Below are 20,635 nucleotides of genomic sequence, written 5' to 3'. Positions count from 1 at the left end.
TTAGGAGTTATCTTTGTATTCTGCATATTCATTATTTATCAGATATGATATGAAAACATTTTTTCCCATTTTGTAGGTTGCATTTCACTCTGTTGATAGTGGTTTTTGACAAACACAATCTTACATTTTTATAAAGTCTAATTTTGTAAAGTCTATTTATTTTTACCCCTTCTTTCTTGAGTGATATATTAATTGGACAAATAATTCTAAGTTTAAATATTGTTTTCATTAACTACTCTAAGGATGTTGCTCCTATCTTCTCACTTGCATTATTTCCAATGAGTAATTTTTGCTCATGTCTAACTTTGTGTCTCTGTCCATAATGTTACTTAATTTTGTCTTTTTCATTAATTTATAATACTTTCTTTTCTTTCTTTCTTTTTCTTTCTCTTTCCCTCCTTCCTTCTTTCTTTCTTTCTTTTTCTTTCCCTCCCTCTTCCCTCTCTCCCTTCCTTCTTTCCTTCCTTCCTTCCTTCCTCTCTTTCTCTCTTTCTTCTTCAGGATCTCTTTCTGTCACCCAGGCTGGAGTGCTGTGGGACAATCACAGCTCACAGCAACCTCCACCTCCCAGGCTCAAGTGATCTGAGCACCTCAGCCTTTCAAGTAGCTGGGACCATACCCAGCTTCTCAAATCTTGAGCTCAGGCGATCCACTGGCCTCAGCCTTCCGAACTGCTGGGATTACAGATGTGAGACACTGCACCCTGCTGCAATTTGATTTTTTTATGCTTTACATTTCATGTTTTTTTATTACTAAGTTTTGTTGAGCTTCTTGGAGCACTTTTGTCATTATTACATAAAATATTTTCTTATCCCCAGCCCACTTTAGGGACCCCATATATTTAGATTCATGGCTGCATGAATTGTCTCCTGGCTTTTTGACAAGCTATCCATTTTTGTCATTCTTTTTTTTTTTTCTCACTATGCTTCATGTTGAATTGTTTCAATTGTTACATTTTCAAGTTTAAAAATCTTTTTATAAAATATTTTTTTCTGCCTTAAGCAAACACTAATGTCATTGAATAAATATAGTGGTCGTATCACAATTGACTAAAAGTTTCTCCATTTAGTTCCTTTGTACATTTAGCTTCTCCATACTTTTCTATATATTTTCCAAATAGACAGAGACATTCATGTTTCTGGATTTTCTCTCTTGCTGCATGTTTCCTCATTTTCTACCTGTTGAAATTTAAATTTTGTTAATAAATCTTTATTTATCAAGCCTTATCATCTATCTGTTAGAAACTATTTTTTCTTTTTACTATTTTCCCAGGGCAATTCTTTTCTAAAAATAATTATTTTCTTCAATATTCAATTTATTTGGATTCTGTCTTTTATTTACTTAAATATTTAGTTTTTCTTTTTTTCTCCTGTCTTGCATTACTGATGTCTTGAGATCAAAGACTGTACCCTCTTCTTCTTAATATGTTTATCACCCCATCAATTTACTCATCCCAGTGCTCACTTTATGAATACACATGAAACATCTTTGTTTCAGCAATATTTCACTTTGCTTTTATCTTTATCCCATAATCAAGACATCTAAACAGAGTTTCCACAGAACTTAATCATTTAGGTGTTTTGAATCACTTAGAGGTTTTACAAAATAATTAAACTAAGAAGTCTATTATGATTTGAGACCTTTCATCATGTTAATTGCACCCTTCTGTGGCTCCAAAGGTAAACACAAAGCCAGTTCACAGTAACTAATGAATTTTTATTATCCTCCTGAAGGCCTGATCCTCAGACAGAGAGAGAACAAAATCGTATCTCAGGCTCTCCTAGAGGACTATAGCTTGACCCAGGTGTATATATAGATCACAGAAATCTCTTCTCCCCAATGTACAACAGGAGTGAGAGTTTTGATATCTAGCTTTCCAGAGTCATATATTCTTTATGACATCCAGGTCAAATGGCATCTCTGGAGGTATTTTTACCATTTTATATTTTTGGAGCCAACGTCTAGTTATTAAACTTTCAAGTTATCAGACTTATACAGACAAGAAGGGAAATGTGAGTTCCTCTTAAGACTGCAGGATACTCTATGCAAGGAAGTTATGAAAGAAGGGCTTAGTTGTCTTAAAGCAATGAACCAACCTTATCATATTAATTATTTTTAAGAAAAGACTAGATGTTTGGACAATCAACCCATTCATTCTGATTCATTCTTAGTATGATTGGAGCAAGGAGAACAAGATTCTAATTTTTTTCTTCTTTTATGAATATTGCATTTCATTCTGGTTAATATTTCATATTCATAATCCAAATAAATAGTTAATAAGCCTTATCAATTCTCTTTTATATTAGAGATCTCATTCACTTACCCCGTCAAAAGTCAAGAGCCTATTTGATAAGCTATTCAGTTTGAATAATGAAGGTAGCTGATGAATCTGCTAATCATCATTCCTCAAATGTTTGTGTGCATATGGATTTCTTAGAGATCTGGTTAAAATGTAAAGTCAGTTTAGTATATCTGGAGTTGGGCCCAAGGTTCTACATTTCTAATAAGCTTCCAAGTAATGCTAATGAAGCTGACCTATCCACCACACTATAAGTAAAGATTTTAATATTATGGGTTCCTGATTCAAAGCTTCTTTATGCTTTGCAGCTGGATTCTCTCCTCTTAGGAAGAAAAGTCCAACATTTTGGGTTAGAACAGAAAAAGAATGTCTCAACATCATAATTCATGTTTTACTTCTCCCATTGCCCTGTCTGTTTGGAATTCTGATCTGGGTCATTGACTCTGACATCCTCCTGTGTTTTGTACCCACTGCTTTGCCTGGTTCCTCCTCTGACTGACTGCCTTTGCCTTGTAGCACTGTTTCTTAAAAGTCACCCAGTGATCACCAGGATCAAAAGCTGCTGGGATGCTTCTTAGAATATGTATTTCATTGGCCCTCCTAGAGCATAGTGATGCTCTGAAATCTGAAACAAGTGCTTTAAATAGCACACTAAAATTAAAAAACCACTGAAATATTACTTTCCTTATAGCTGCTTCTAAGTTAGTATAACTCTTCATTGTTTATGTAAATTTAATTCAATGTCTTATTCTTATCTGTAAAGAATCCCACCCCACAGTGCTTACATGACCCTGTGTACCAGACTCTGTCTTGAATTTTAGTCTGATGTGCTTTACAGGCATAGTCTTTTCTACTGCCCATCTTTCATTTGCTTCACTATCTGAATATTTCTATCTCTCTCAGACTTATTTTTCATATTTCATGTTACACTCTTCTTCACCAAAGTGCTAAAAACAAAGCCAAAAGGCATTACAGTGGTCCCTGCTTCTCCACAAGTTTCAAAACCTCTAGTACATGCCTGAAACCACAGATAGCACCAAACCCAATTACCATCAATCAGAGCATGTTCATGTCTTCCATGCACAAATGTAATGTCTTTTCTATCTTAACTAAGCACTTACCATACACTGTGGTTGTAATTTGCTAGACTGAGGTGTGACAGCAAAACTAGAACACATTTCTTTTCCCTTCTTCAGAATTTCATAAATAGATGATTTATTCTATGCTGTAGATCTTAAAGACCTAAGCATACAATTTTTTTTTCCTTTCTTTATTCAGTTGAGAGCTTGTACTTTTTCATTTAAGAGAAGCATTTTACTGCTTCTCTTTGGCATATATGAATTGTCGCATCACTACTCTTGTGCTTTGGGACCAACATTAAGTAAAATAAGAGTTACTAGGACACAAGAACTGTGACACCTTGACCATGGATTGGATAACTGAGGCTGCTAGTAAGTGACTCATGGGTGGGTGACGTAGACAGCATGGATGTGCTGGACAAAAGGATAATTTATTTCCTGAGGGAGGATGGAGCAGAATGGTGTGAGATTTCATGATGCTACCCAGAGTAGCTGGTGCCCAATTTGAACTTATGAATTGTTTATTTTTAAAATTCTCTGAAAATATTTAGTATTTTCAGACTTTGGTAGACAGCTGTAACTGAAACCCCAGGAAGTGAAATTTCAGATAAGAGGGTGCTGCTGACATTTTTACTGTGGATGTGATTGTATGATGCCAAATGAAATCAATTAAATTTATATTTAAGTTTAGACGACCATGGGCCAGGTTGTGCTGAGAGATTAAAACATAATAAGGGCATAATGACAACTCTTAAAAAGTATGTAATTTATCAAGTGTAAAGGGAACCTGAGAGTTAGAAATATCACGTCAGACAGTGAAAACATAAGCTACTACCCACATTTAATAAACATATGTTTATTTCTACCCAATATCTTTTGAGAGAATCATGTGTATTAATTTTTCTTGCTGCTGTAACCAATTAGGACAAATTGAATGGCTTAAGACCTTATACTCCTTTAAGAGAGAAGTTCCAAATAAATGTCAGTATCCTAAAATTAAGGTCTTTGTTGATCTGGGCTCCTTCTGAAGGCTCTTGTGGTGTATCCATTTCTTACCTTTTCCAGATCCTAGAAGTCACCTATACTGCGTTTCTCAGCTCCCAGTCCCTTCCAGCAATGGCATCATTCTGACTACTATTTCCATTATTACATTTTCTTCCCTGAATCTGAACTGCCTACTTCATTTTTATAAAAATTATTTTGTTCCATTGCACTTTTCTGCATAATCTAGCATAACCTCAGATCCCAGTTTTCTTAACTGAATTGGATCTGCCAAGTTCCTTTTCCCATGTAAATTAACATATTCACAGGTTCTGGAGATTAGAACATGGACATAGTGAAAGGGTTGGAGGAGGCACGTTTTTCAGCCTAGCTCATCATTCTTTTCCAGTTTAATCTACGTGGTATGGCTGGGACTATTCCTACATGTCTATGTCTACTTAGACTCTATTACTCAGACTGAGAGGTACAGAACTCCACTGCAGCGGTCACAGTAATAAGTTCTGAAGTGGGTCTGTGACAAAAGCTAAGCAAGTGTGATTACTCCTTGCTACAATTTTTAAAAGATATTCTCTTTCTCCTGGGATTACTAAGTTTATAAGATAAGATTCTTGAGTATCTTGTAGCCATCTTTTTTCTTATATGGAGAAATATTACTAGAGAATGAAATGAACACAGAGAAAAACATTGGTGAGAAACTAGGAGGAAAAAAATATTCTGATGACATTTTAGGAGTTCAACAAAGTCACCAATAACCTTTGTTTTTCATAAAGTTTCAGCTATTTTCAGTCACTTACAAACAAAACAGATGTGCGAAATGGTGAATTATCTGAATCAACAATTAAAAAAACAAGTTAAGTTGAGAAGACAGAAGTTTACATCGAAGGGTGAAAACACAAGTAGAAAAGCGGGTGCACAGGAGAATTATGAATACTAGAGGATGACAAGTGATTCTGAACTTTGAACATTCTGAAAATACTCCTGAAAATACTTGTTACAGGATGACCACTTTGTGTTGTAGGGCTGGGTCTATCAGCTTAAATAGCTGTCTTGAATTGCCTACCAGGTAAAATAGATAAGTATAAGATTCAGTAGACCCTTACTAAATGTCGTGGATGGGCTGCTGTGAGATAGAATTAAATTAAAAAACATGCTAGAGTAGAATGGGACATATTTTAGGGAGAAATACAACCCAACTAAACAAAGGGGCAATTGAGTCAATTTCATGACTAAGTTTCTTGTAACAATTTGGTGTGTTAACTAGTTTTATTGGTATAATTGGAGACAAGTATAAAACTTTCTTTGTCTTTTTTAAAATTTAGACTTCTAAAGAAGAAATATTTCTATTTCATGATCAGTTATTTTTCCTTCTTGTTTTATGAAAAAAGCTCTAACTGACAAATGGTCCAGCTCTGGCATCTGCACAGTTCTGTGTGCCTTTCACACACTGGGATGTCTTGGTTTAAGAGGAGATTCCCAGCTGTGTGAAGGAGATGACAACGGTGCAGATCTAAGCTTGAAACAGCAGGTTTTATGGCACAGCAGTTGGGGCATTCATATATTCACCTAGATTAGAAAACTTCAGAAAGAGTTGTTCATAAAAATCTGAACTGACCTTTAATTAAGGCTATGTGGAAACTTTTTTTCTAAGCTGCTGTGAAGAGATGACAGATGCAAGATTTATTGCATCAAGAATTTAATCAGAAAAACATATTTCCTTTCCTAGAGATGTAGTAAATTGTTTTGTTATATGAAGGAAAAATACAGCACTCATGAGCACAGTTGTTTATTTCCAAGTCCTTTTGTTTTTTTTTCCTGAATGTTGTGAAATATTTTATTCGTATTCATTTTAATCAGATATATACACAGTGGCATCAGCTGGAATAAGTGGATAGCACAATATATTATGTTCACATTTTAGATATGGCTTGAAAAGTGTATATTTTCCCAGCTCCATTTAACAAGGATGTAACAAAGTGTCAATATAATACAAAATGTTCATGAAAGAAAGGCTGGTTCTTTGGCATTTTCCAAAGTATTTGGCAATATAAAAGACTAAAAAAAAGAAAAACAAAACCAAAAAAACCCCATAAAGTCATTTAACAAAATATATTAGAAAATACGGAATATAAAAATAACCCTAGTGATATGCTGTCTGAAATGAATAAACACAACAAATATACCAGCAATAAAGTTAGACTCCATATAATAGTTCAAGCACTAGCCCTGCCATTTGAATTTAATACCATGTATCGCTTTCAATAGTAAAGTTAATTATGTATTTAATAAGACTTTCAGATACTCTCCTACCAACCACTTCATGGCATTTCTGGTTGACTCTTTTAGGAAGACTGTGTCCTAATGAAAAAGAAAGAAGCCAATATTTCAAAAGCCAATTTCACTCTTAAATGCCACATAGAAATAGGACAAGGGAGAGAAAGCACAGAAAAAGGCAATTATAATAGTAAAGAGTGGCCCAAAGCAATGTGCAGGAAGATGCACTTCTGCTCCTGATTTATGTCAACATGACCCTCATTCATGACACTGAAGTCGATTCACAGGATTATAAACAAGCAGCTCAGTAACAGAAGAGCAGGTAAGGCAGACCTCCAGATTTATCCATTTCCCATCTGATCATTGTCACAAGGATAAAATTCACACCCTGGCCTCATCTGTTCTTATTACAATCTTTGTCATTGGAATGAGGTGCCTGAATGTTAATAACCATTGCAATCTGGGAAAGCTTGTAGTCTGCAGCGCTGCTATAACCTTTTCAGTATTCCATATTTGATTGGCTCTCCAATCCACTCTGATTTCTCACATGAAGGAGAGGTTGTAAAAGGTGATAACAGAGGCAGTCATCCAATCAAACTGCAGAACCTTGAAAAGGTCAAGCACATATAGAGTTGCCTCTCTGAGAACATAGCAGAGAAATAAAATGAAGTCTCCTTTTCTTATCAGAGATTTCATAATATCAGCGTTGGATTACAACAATTCATATCACAGGAGTAAAAAAAAGATTTAAAAAATTGTCCACCTTCATGAGAAAGTATTGCTATACAGTATTTTCTGTTATTTTTTTCTAAAGAGGTTTAAGTTTATTCAGAATACTATATGCCTATCAAAATAATGCAGACAGTGTAGAATGATATTTTTAAAAACTCATGTTTAGGAAGGATAGTGCATGGTCAGCAAACAGGCTTTTGAGATGAGATACCAAGTGCTGTCTTCATCCTGAGAACAATGGAAAGACTTTGAAGATTTTTGAATGGAGAAACCATCTTGATTTGGGTTTTCAAAAGATCATTCTAGGTACTTTGTACCCAATGAAATAGAAGGGACTAGGGACTAGATTAGCAGGAGAAATGGCAGGCCATTTAAGAAGATGCTACAGAATGACAGTCTGAATAGAAGATACTGGGGGCGCTTATCAAGACACACATCCTCAAAAAGATGAGATAAAACTAGGTTAATAAAAACCCATTGCATATGTAATTTATTTTTATTTTAATTTATTTTTAAATTAACAGACTTCATTTTTAGAGAAGCTTAGATTTTACAGAATAATCTATAAGAAAGTACAGGGAAATCCCTCCTGCCCCTACATAGTTTCTTATTATCACATCTCACATTTGTATGGTATACTTGTTAGAACTGATAAACAAGTATTGGTGTATTCATCAGAGTTCTCTAGAAGTACAGGACTAATAGGATAGATCATTCTGGAGCTTTAAGATTTGACTTCCCTGCTGGATTTCAGACTTGCATGGGGCCTATAACCCCTTTGTTTTGGCCAATTTCTCCTATTTGGAATGGCTTTATTTGCCCAATACCTGTACCCACATTGTATCTAGGAAGTAACTAACTTGCTTTTGATTTTACAGGCTCATAGGCAGAAGGGACTTGCTTTGTCTCAGACGAGATGTTGGACTGTGGACTTTTGAGTTAATGCTGAAATGCTTAAGACTTTGGGAGACCATTGGGAAGGTACGATTGGTTTTGAAATGTGAGGACATGAGATCTGGGAGGGCCCAGGGGCAGAATGATATGGTTTGGCTGTGTCTTCACCCAAATCTCGTCTTGAATTGTAACTCCCACATTTCCTACATATCTACCGTGGGTGAAACCACGTGGGAGGTGACTGAATTATGGGGGGTGAGTTTTTCCTGCACTGTTCTTGTGATAGTGAATGAGTCTCAAGGGATTTGATGGTTTTAAAAATGCGAGTTACCCTACACAAGCTCTTTTTGCCTGCCTCCATCCATGTAGGATGTGACTTGCTCCTCCTTCCCTTTTGCCATGATTGTGAGGCCTCTCCAGCCATGTCGAACTGTAAGTCCAATAAACCACTAGGGTATGTCTTTATTAGCAAATTGAAAACAGACTAATAGACCTGAAAAGAAGAACAATAAATTTTGACAGACATAGACAAATGTTCTAATTTGGGGTTTTTCTTTCTTCCCTGAAGGAGTTTGGTAGAATAATTACCCATTTTTCACAAGTGTTTAATTTACTAACCATGGAATAACATTGCATTAGACAAAGGACTTTTATTATTTATAGTTAAGTTGCCTAAAGTATGTACTTGTCATAGCACATGCTACACTAACCTGAAGCTGCTTTCCTGATAGAACAATGGAACGGGAACAGCCTGTAAAGGCATCTCTGAGAGAGTTATAACTTGCAAGTGATGCCTTAAAAGTCATAGCACTGGCCAGGGGCGATGGCTCAGACCTGTAATCCCAATACTTTGGGAGGCCAAGGTGGGCAGATCATGAGGTCAGGAGATTGAGACCATTCTGGATAACACAGTGAAATCCTGTCTCTATTAAAAATACAAAAAATTAGCCCGACATGCTGGTGGGTACCTGTAGTCCCAGATAATCGGGAGGCTGAGGCAGGAGAATTATTTGAACCCTGAAGGCAGAGGTTGCAGTAAGCCAAGATGGCACCACTGAACTCCAGCCTGGGTGACAGAGAAAGACTCTGTTTCAAAAAAAATTTTAAAAAGTCATAGGACTACTCCTCATGGTACATGTTTACCATAAGGTAATGACCTTTATATGGTGTTGTAACTCTGATTGATAGAATATGTGAATCATGGTATCAACATGGAGCAGCAGCAGTCTTCCCACCTACTATAACTTTGAGCAACATGCCAGGGAAATTTGTGCTTCACATCAACATAATCCTAGCATATGCAGGAATAGAGGTTCTTGTCCTCAAATGGGAATCTCTTGTGGAAGATGATGCAAGTGTGTTCCTTTGAAGCATAACTTATATCTGCCACCTCATGCCAGTAGACCAGAAAGAGAAAAATTGTATTTCCTTTCATGTAATAGATAAGTCAATCTTGACCACCAGGAAGAGATAGGGAAGCTGTTATGCCATGAGGCAAAGAGGCATTTGTTTGGTACACATGTGATCCACTTGAAAGCTTTTGGTATGCCCTCACCTAGTTTTGATAATAAATAGACAATTGTAGCAGCCATGCCTCAGACGGGCATGGTGACCAAGAAGGATACCCTTCATGCATGAGTGTTTGGATTGTACCTATATGTGGGCATGCCACAGAGATTACTAATGGTGCTAGATGAGGGACAGGGGAACTTCAACTGTGTAGTAGAGGAGGGGGACAGAGTGTTGGTTGTGACCTGGGACTAGCTGAGATTATGGGGCTATGATTTATATTATTATTCTTTTCTTAAGTTTCCCTCTAGACAGAATTTTCTCTGGAATCCTGGACCTGGTGATCCCAAAATATATAAAGAAATGGATCTGAGCAGGGTAAGTGGTAGACTAGAGGTAACTGTAATATCTTTCAGATTACACTTTATAAATAGTTTATTTCCTTAACTGCTAGGACTGCTACAACTTGACAATCCTCAGTTGTCATCCTTCTTCAGGCTTAACTGAAGTGAGCCACTTTGCTCAAAGACATGTTCCCTTCCTCAGGCAACCAATATTAAATTACTTAATTACATGGAGTTGTAAAAACATATCCCACTTGCCCCAAGTTACATAACTCTGAGATATTATCACAACTTCAGAGCTCTTCATTAGGTAAGCTGAGGTCTTCTGTAAGACTACAACTTGACTTAATATTTTATCTTATCTAATCTTTCTTTTTTCTTTCTACAAATGTTGATTCCAAGAACAATTCATGAAAACTTCCAAACTAATAATGTCCATCTCAGCCTGCTTTCTGGAACAAAACTATATGAAGAGTTTGAGGAAAAACATGAATAGACATTTCACCAAAGCCACAATTTCTCAGTAAATGTATGAAAAGATATTCTGAATTAAAATCAATTGGGAAAGTGAATGTAAAGACCAGTGTGAAAAACTTTTTTTTTTTATTTTTTAACCTAATTTTTTTATTCTGAAAGAAATACTGCTTGCAATTTTGTGTGTAATATGATGTCTTGAAGTACACATACATTGTGAAATAACTAAATACTAATTAGCTAATTTAATGACTATATCTAGCTAATTAATATGGGCATTACCTCACATACTACCAATTATATTGCTAATAGTGCTGAGAATACTTAATATCCACTCTCTTAGATTTTTAAATATAAAATATATTATTAGCTATAGCCACCATGTTGTACAAACTCTTGAATTTATTCATTCTTACAAAATTTTGTATCCTTTGACCAACATCCCTCCCACCCCCACCAACAACCCCCAACCATTCCAGACTCTGGCAACCACCATTCTTCTCTCTACTTCTAGGAGATAAAACATTTTTAGATTCTACATAGGCATGAGATTTTACAACATTTATCTTTCTGTGCTTGGTTTATTTCGCTTAATGTAACCTCCTCCAAGTCCAACCATGTTGTCTCAAATAACAGTGTTTATTCCCATTTATAATGGCTGAATAGTATTTCACTCTGTTTATATACCATACTTTCTTTATCAGTTTATCCATTGATGGACACTTAAGTTGATCCCATGTCTTGGCAATTTTGGATAATGCTGCAATCAAGATGAGAGTACAGATAGTTTTTTGACATACTGATTTTTTTCTCTTTGGATATATACCCAGTAGTAGAATTGATGAATCATGCGGTAGTTCTATGTTTAATTTTTGAGGACCATACATACTACTTTTATAAGGGCTTTAATGTTTACATTTTCACCAACAGTGAAAGGATTCCTTTATCTCCACTTTGTCAATACTTATTATCTTTTGTCTTTTTAATAGTAGCCATTCTAACAAGTGTGAGATGATATCTTATTAAAATGCAAATTGCAATTTTAATTTGCATTTAAATGATGATTTGTAATGTTGAGCATTCTGTAACACCTGGTGGCCATGTGTATGTCTTATTTTGAGAAATATTTATTAAGGTCCTTTGCCCATTTTTTAAATCAATTTTTTTTTTTTATGTTTCTGCTGTTGAGTTGTTTGAGTGTCTTATATATTTTGGGTATTAAGCCCTTGCCAGATATATGGTTTGCAAATATTTTCTCCCATTCTGTAGGTTGTTTCTTCACTCTGTTGACCAGTTCCTTTTCTGTGCAGACCTTTTTAGTTTGATGCAGTCCTAGTCATTGATTTTGGGGTTTGTTGCCTGTGCTCTTGAAGTCATATTCAAAAAATTATTGCCAGACTAATGTCATGGAGTTTTTGTTTGTTTGGTTTTGAGATGGAGTTTCACTCTTGGTGCCAGGTTGGAGTGCAAGGAAGCGATCTTGGCTCACCACAACTTTTGCCTCTCAGGTTCAAGCGATTCTCCTGCCTCAGCCTCCCGAGTAGCTGGGATTACAGGCATACACCACCACCCAGCTGATTTTTGTATTTTTAGTAAAGACAGGGTTTCTCCACATTGATCAGGTTGATCTCGAACTCCAGACCTCAGGTGATCTTCATGCCTGGACTCCTAAAGTGCTGAGATTACAGGCATGAGCCACTGTGACAGCCGAGTTTTTATCTCTATAATACAAGTGGGATTGCATCAAACTAAAAGCCTTTTTTAAATCAAAGGAAACAATCAAAAAGTGAAGATACAACCTACTTAATGGAAACCATACATGTGCAAATCATTCAGCTGACAAGTTAATCTCAAAACAGGTGAGAAACTCAACTCAAGAGCAAGAAAAAATAACGGGTTAATAATAAGCAAAGACTTGAACAGACATTTCTTCAATGAAGACATACAAACAGCCAACAGATAAATGAAAAAAAAAATGCTTAACATAACTAACCATCAGGGAATTGCAAATCAAAATATTTATGAGATATCATCTTATTCCTATTAGAATGACTATTATCAAAAAGACAAAAGACAAATGTTGGCAACATTATGGAGAAAAGAAAACATCTTTGTACATTTTTGGTGGAAATGTAAATTTGTACAGCCATTAGAAAAACAGTGTAGAGGTTTCTTATGGAATTAAAAAGAGAGCTACCATACGATCTAGCATTCTTACCACTGGATATGTATCCAAAGGAAATGAAATCAGTATCTCCAAGGGTTATGTGTGCTCTCATGTTTATTATATTATTATTAACAATAGCCAAGACATAAAAACAATCCAAATATCCATTAATAAATACAAAGTTAAAAAATACGGTATGTATGTACTGGAATATTATTTAGCCTTAACAAGAAGGAAATTCTGTTTTTTCCATAACTTGGATGCATCTAGAGGTCATTATGCTAAGTGAAATGAGCTAGGTTCATAAAGGCAGTTACTGCATGCTCTCACTTATATGTGCATTAAAAAAAATCATTGAACTCCTAAAAACAGAGAATATAATGCTGTCATGAGTTGGGGAAATAAGGAAATGTTGGTCAAAGGGCACAAAGTTTTACTTACAGAGGATATATTTGTTGTGTAGATCTAATGTACAGCATGGTGGCATGGTGACTATAGTTAATTATTCTATGTTTTATACTTAAAATTTGCTAGGAGAATAGATAATAAGTATTCTCACCACACACACAAAATTGACAACTGTCTGAGGTGAAGAATATGTTAATTAATTGACTAGATTAATTATTTAACTCTGTAAATGTATGTCAAAACATCATGTTGGATATATTAAATGTATCCAATTTTTATGTGTCAATTATTCCTCAATAAATGTAAAAAAAGAAATTCTAACAAAAATATCTTAAAGTAGAAATTTTTCTCATTTAATAATTTATTAAAATTTTTTACTTCAAAGGCAATTTTGCTTACTGCAAAACTTTGAGAATTAGGGATAGGTATGACAAAAAGTAACATCATATTTTATCACAATGAAAGCACATGCAAACCTATAACAATATTTGGAGATAGAGATAAATATAGTTAGTCCTTTATATTTATGGGTTCTGCATTCCATGGATTCCTAACTATAGATAAAAAATATTTGGTAAAAACAAAGGATGGTTGCATCTGTACTGAACATGTACAGACCTTTTTTAGTTGCCATTATTCCCGTCGAACAACTGTTTACATAGCACTTACATTTCCTTTGGCATTGTGGTGCTATCATCCGTACTAATTTTCATGCAGGGTTTCTGACTCGTAACTCCCTGTAGCCCTTGTTACATCTTTTGTTATAATGTTGGGTGAATTAGGCCTCAGCGGCAGGCCTCTGATCTTCTTCTGTCCCCTTTCACTCTAATGTTCCCCTGCCTTTCTGATTGTGGATCTTAAGGCCCTCTTAGGAGAGGGTCCTGCCCTATACCCTGAGAGAAGGAATGCTGATGTCATGAAGCTTCCATGATGGATGCAGCAAACCACCATGACACATGTATACCTGTGTAACAAACCTGCATGTTCTACACATGTACCCCAGAACCTAAAGTATAATAATAATAAAAAGAAAACCCAAGAGGACAAGGTTCAGTGAGCTTTCAGATAGCTGAACATATGGAGGTTCCTGGAGAGTGGTAGTTTCCAGGGAGAGCATGGAAGCTCCTAGTCCCTTACCCCTTCTCCCATAGCTCAGGCTATGCATCTGTTCTTCTGTATCCTTTGCAATAACCTTTATAATAAGCCAGTAAAATTAAGTGTTTTCCTGAGTCCTATGAGATGCTCTAGAAAATTAAACCCAAAGAGGGGGTCATGGGAACTCCAACTTGAAGCTAATGGGTCAGAAGTTCCTGAGGTTTGGACTTGAGGGGCAGGGCAGAGGCCAGTCTTGGGGACTGAGCCCTCATTGTGAGATCTGACACTATCTCCAAGTAGATAGTGTCTGAACAGAATGAGATGACACCCAGCTGCTGTTAGCTGCTTGGTTTGTGGGGACAAAAAATCCCCACATATATGATCACAGAAGTCTTCTGTGTTGATGATGGTCATAGTGTGAGAGCACAGAAAAAAAGAGAGAGTTTTCCCTACACAGGTGTTATAATCTAGAGATCATTTGAGGATGTCTGTAGGTTATATGCCAATACCATACCATTTTATATAAGAAACTTGAGCATTGATGGATTTTGGTATCTGTAGGGAATCCAACTAATCCTTTACAGATTTTTGATATGTATGTGTGTGTGTCTGTATGTGTATATATATTATTTTAAATAAAATTAGTACTATAGTAATAATGTGATTCCTATTTTATTTTAAATTTAGCAATAATCCTAAATATATTCTATTCTTGATAGTTTTGATCATGTTTATGAAAGACTGTGACATTTGTTGAAGTTATTTTAATATTCCTATTAAAATAATGCACAAAAAATTTAACATAGATGTTTATGCTTCTAATGTATTAAAGAAAACTATATTTAAAGTAATTATTGGTCGAAGAATAAACATACTTAGGCTTTTGTTATATATTCCCTGATTATCATTTAAAAATCTTTAGCAAATGATAACCTTACTAAAATTCTTTTGTAATTTTTATAATATTGTTCTTTCTGAAAGGTAATAAATGCAAATGTTCTAATTTATATTTCTATGATTGCCACAAATTTGAACTTAAAAATATTTATATTTTACTTAATAAACTTCTTAGTATGAGTTGTCTGATTCTATTTTTTTTCATTTTTTCTATTTTGCATTTCTGTTTATTATCTTCTTAATGATTTTTTATAGTGTGTTTTTGTTTCTTTGTATCCAACAAAAATACCTAGATTTCAATACAATTCTCTATAATTAAAATTCCACCTTTTGCTCCATAAATTTTAGATAATCATGACCTCAATAAAAAACAAGAGAAAAGATGAGGTAAGTCTATCAGTTTGAAAATAAAAAAATTAAAATTGAAGATATAAAAATAGGTGTAGATGCAAATGTATATTTTTAAAAAATTTAAAAGTTGCAATCAAACACTTGGAATGAGATTTTCAAAGAATAAAATATCCAGTCCATTCTATAAGATATTAAAATCAGTAATGTGGAGGAGAAAATTGACTGACTTTCTGAGAATACATTGAAACTACAAGAGAAATTAATTAAAAAAACTAATACACATCCAATAATTAGGCAACTGTCCTAGAGGAAGGTGTCAGAAAAAGTGAAATATAAGCAATATTTGAAGGGACAGTACAAGTATAATTTTATGGGCAGAAAATAAAATGGACTCTCAAACAGAAAATATTGATAATGACAAAAATGACCACAAGATGATGCTAGTGGTAGTTGTGAATATCTCTTGAGTGTATAAAATGTGCACAACCCAATAATAAGATATCTGTCTTTATATATTTTAACGTCATTTAACCCTTAAAACCATATCATAAGGTACATGTTTTTTAAATGAAAAATGAATTCTTAAATATATTGTGTAATATCATGAGTTCAGTATAAACACAAAAGTTTAAATAGAGATTTATCCATTTTCATTTCACTTTATTTGTCACATATTGGGTTGATAAATTTACATAAGTGCCGAATAATTTTTAATTTTAAAGGTAAAGAAAATAGCAGACAACTTAAATGTGTACATTAAAAAGAATAAAGGAAGCCTCAGAATTTTCTACTATAGTAGAGTGGCAGAAAATGTGTATCACAGATACTATGGGAGACTTTATATTAACATAAAATGGCCAAATTAAACTTGTAAAGAATATGTGCAGTTATTCTTTACATATTAAAATGATTATATTAGTCAGGGTTCTCCAGATAAACAGAATAGGAGAATATATATACATATACATATATAATATTACATTATATGATATATTCACATATATGCATATATACACAGTATGCATATATGTTTATATGTATTCACATATACATATATACACATTAGATACACATACACACATATAGATACACATACACACAAATAGGTATAATAAAAAATGTGTTTACATAATATTATTACAGCTGAAATCTTCTATGATCTGCGATCTGCAACCTGGAAACCTAGGAGAAGCAGGTGGTATTGTTCCAGCCTGAATCTGAAAGTCTGAGAACTAGGAGTTCCAATGGTGTATTTCTCAGAAGACACATATTGCTACTCAAGCAGTTCATCAAAGAATGTGAATTCTCCCTTCTTTCATCTTTTCATTTCATTCAGTTCTTAACAGATTGAATGATATCCACCCACACTGGGGAGGGCAATAGCTTTATACTGTCTACAAATTCAAATGCTAATCTCTTACAGGCACACCTTCACAGATACACCCGGAAAGAATATTTAACCAAATATTGGAGCATCCGATGATCCAATCAAGTTGACACATAATATTAACCAATACAGTACTCAATTATGTAGAATATTTCATCTACCTATTATAAATAAAACTTATTCCAAGTTCTTGTCTGAATAAGTATGCCTACCAGAAAGGAATATATGAAGCCTAAAAAATGAATAATGCTATTTTTAACTCTCTTTAAATTCTATCATATTTTGTTTTATTTTTCACTTTAGTCTTTCTTACAACCTTTCCTACAAAAGAAAAGGCTAAAAAGTTAAAATTTGTCTAGCGGTATGGAATCTGCATAAAATAGTATAACAGGCTTCTAAAAATAGCAGCAACAATATTAAAAATCTAGAGTGAGTTCAAAGAGGGCAAATTGACTTTTAAATATTGGAAATAAATACAATTGTGTATTAGATTCCTATTATTGTGTTAACAGATTACCAGAAACTTTATGGCTTAAAATAGTATGAATTTATTACTATACATTTCTAGAGGTCAGAAGCTCAAAATTAGCTTCACCAGGCTAATCTCAAACATACTGCCAGGGTTCTGTTCCTTTTTAAGGCTTGAAAAGGGAATCTGTTTCCTTGCTTTTCCCACCTTCTAGAGGCTGCCCATATACCTTGTGTTGAGATAACATCCTTCTTTTATAAGCCAGCAACATGAGGCCAAGTCCTTCTCATGCTGCAATTTCTCAGGTTCTCTTTTTCTTCTCTCTTAAATCTGTAAAAACCTTTGAGACTACATTGAGCCCACTTAGATAAACTAAGAAACTCTCCCCATTTTAATGTCAGTTGACTAGCAAGATTAATCCCATTGGTCACCTGAGTTCACTTTTGCCATGTATGTAGCTATTACATGCTGCAGAGATTAGACTGTGTACATTATTGCAGAATTGTTATTCTGCCCAACGTTCTAGGTTTTGATTCCCAAAGTGTCACATCTATCCCACACGCAAAATGTATTCACTCCACTCAAGGTCCCCAAAAGTCTCAATGAATTACATCACCAGCTCCAGTTCAAAATACCATCTGAGTCACATCAGCTGAAAAGTCTCAAATCTTATCATCTATACAATGTAAAATATGTATGAATGAGGCCTGGGATATAATTTATCATGTGATGTAATTCCTCTCTTTTAATATATTATGATTCCAGATTGTCTTTGACTAGAATTGTTTTCAAACTAGGAAAGATAGGGCCAGTATTAACAAGTACAAGTCGAAGACACTGTTATGTAAAAAGGTTGGTTATATGTAACATGATTTAGAGTCTGCGAGTGCTATGTTGCTCGTAGAGAACCATGAAAGAGACTGAAGACTGAATTCAGCCATTCAATATCTTTAAAATCATCAGGTGATAGAATGAGGACAAAATAGTGTATTTAATCGGATATCTTGACTCCCTAAGAGATGGAAATCATTGTTTTTTATACCATAGATTGATGGTTGTAGTTTAATATGAAATATCTTTAAAAATTAAATTACTCAATAAAGAGGAAAACAGAGATCTCTAGAGTCTAGAATGAGTTCACTACAGATAAATCAGTAGAAACCAATTCCAAACCAATTTTTTCTTAGATAATTTTACCAAACGAATAAATTAGAAACAAGTTATACTTTTGATAAAACATTTAATAAATATCATTTATATCACAGTGTAGGTAGGTATATGTGTAACCAGTTTAAAGACTTCTCATAAAATAAGCAGAAGTTAAAATGTTGTGTGCCTAATGAAAAACCATGATATGCCCACAATTTAATATTTCAACCAATGATTTCTATGAAGACATTTATGGCATAGTAGTAAAATGAATGAAGCATGTTAAACTGAGTGGTGTACTCAAGATATTACATAAAAACCTCTAGGCTTTAACTAATCCATTTCTATTCTGAACAAACATTATTCAATATGAGGTGGATACTTAAAGTACTAAGCAAGTAAAGTTTAAGGAAACTTGGGTTGTTTTGCTGGCAAATAAAATTTTGAGATAATATAAAGCCTGTATGAAACTATTTAAGAACCTGGCATTTTTAATAAGTCTTAAATGTATTTTATTTACTTTATTAACTCATTGAATAAATATTTATTGAATGATTATTTTTTGTGCCTGATAGAAATCGGTACTTATTGGAGAGCACACGGAGACACAGTTGCAGATATACCTCCCTTTTTGTCTACTTGTCTAAGAAAACTTATATTTTAATAGGAGAAATAGGTACAAAATTTATTTAAAAAACACTGTCACCATAATATGAACTATAAATGCGTTATATTTTGCTATGAGAATCCATGAAAAGGGAATTGACCCACAAAAATCAGAAAAAAAAAATCACTGAGCAAGAGCTTAAATAAGTATTTGGAGTTAAAATCAGAGAAGAAAGAATTTTCAGAAAAGAAAATAACACGTCCAAAGACTTTTGGGTAAGATCAAACTAAGAGTGTCTAAGATAATAAAAAATACCAGTGAAACTTAAGTCAATAACCTGATGAAGAGCACTGTTACGGAAGGTCAATACTAATGTGAAGAAAAACTTAGTAAAAGCTACTAGCTTCTGCTACTCTTTATGGGGTTTCATAAACACTGACTTCCCATCAGTTGAGGTGGTCAGCAGTGATACAGCAGGGCTTGCTCTGGGCTGAGCACTCGTCACTCAGCCTTTTTGCTTGTACCAATTGTTTTTACTTACAGTTCACTGAGTATTTTTTTATATTCTTATTTGATTTGTTATTGAATTAAATGAAATTTCCAACATTTGATGAAGCAGATCTCCTCAGGTCCTTTCAAATTAGAGATATTATATATGATATTTTTTTTCTGTAGCAAGTATGTCCCAGGGTGGAATGCTCTGTTTTATTCTTAAAGAACACAGCTTTGCTGCAGCTGTGTTTAAACTAACTCTAGTATATTTTTTCTTGGCAGAATCATGCCTTGTCACTTAATTAAAATCAGATTCCTATATTTCCGTTTTGTGGTTCAACATGTAAGAAGCTAAGACGTTGCCACTCTGTTCTAGCAACATGTAAAAAGCCAAATAAACTGAAAACTCAATAATATCTTTTTGATGTATAGGATAAGTGAAGTCACAAGACAAACAGTCATCCCACTCCCAACTAGAGAGACTGACAGAAGAATACAGAGAATCAGGACTTACTGAAGCAGAAACTCACCTGGATTAACCTACATGGGAATAAGGGCCCAGGTTCAACCTGAACTCCAGTTGATGAATTGCTGGAGGCTCAATGTGGACAAATCTGAGAGTTAAAAATCACCAGGGAAATGAATCCAAGTAAAAAGAGAGGGTCACTTCTAGAAACTGTACAACATCTACACAGAGGATATCAGAGAAACATCCTCTTGTGTTTCCAGCAGGCCGAGGGGAAAAGAAACTGTTTTGAAATGCATCATATATTTCATTCTTAACAAAGTTGGTCTTCACAAGGAACAATTTAACTGAAGTCTAACCTGCTGGGGTTTTATCAGAGCCTAACTTACCTGAGAGAAGAGAAATATCCAACCTCAGCCTACTCTAGTCATCTTGTCTTACCTATGGGAGTAAAGAAGGCAGGAGAGGTAAGGGAAAAAAAAAATCAGGAGCTTGCTTGAAGTTTAAAATTCAGAGGCATAGATTCACTAAAAAACAGAATCC

This window comes from Aotus nancymaae, unplaced genomic scaffold (genome assembly GCF_030222135.1).
Source record: "Aotus nancymaae isolate 86718 unplaced genomic scaffold, 86718_ANA_hifiasm-v0.15.2.pri h1tg000059l, whole genome shotgun sequence".
Lineage (NCBI taxonomy): Eukaryota > Metazoa > Chordata > Mammalia > Primates > Aotidae > Aotus > Aotus nancymaae.
Note: the sequence above shows the minus strand (reverse complement) of the source record.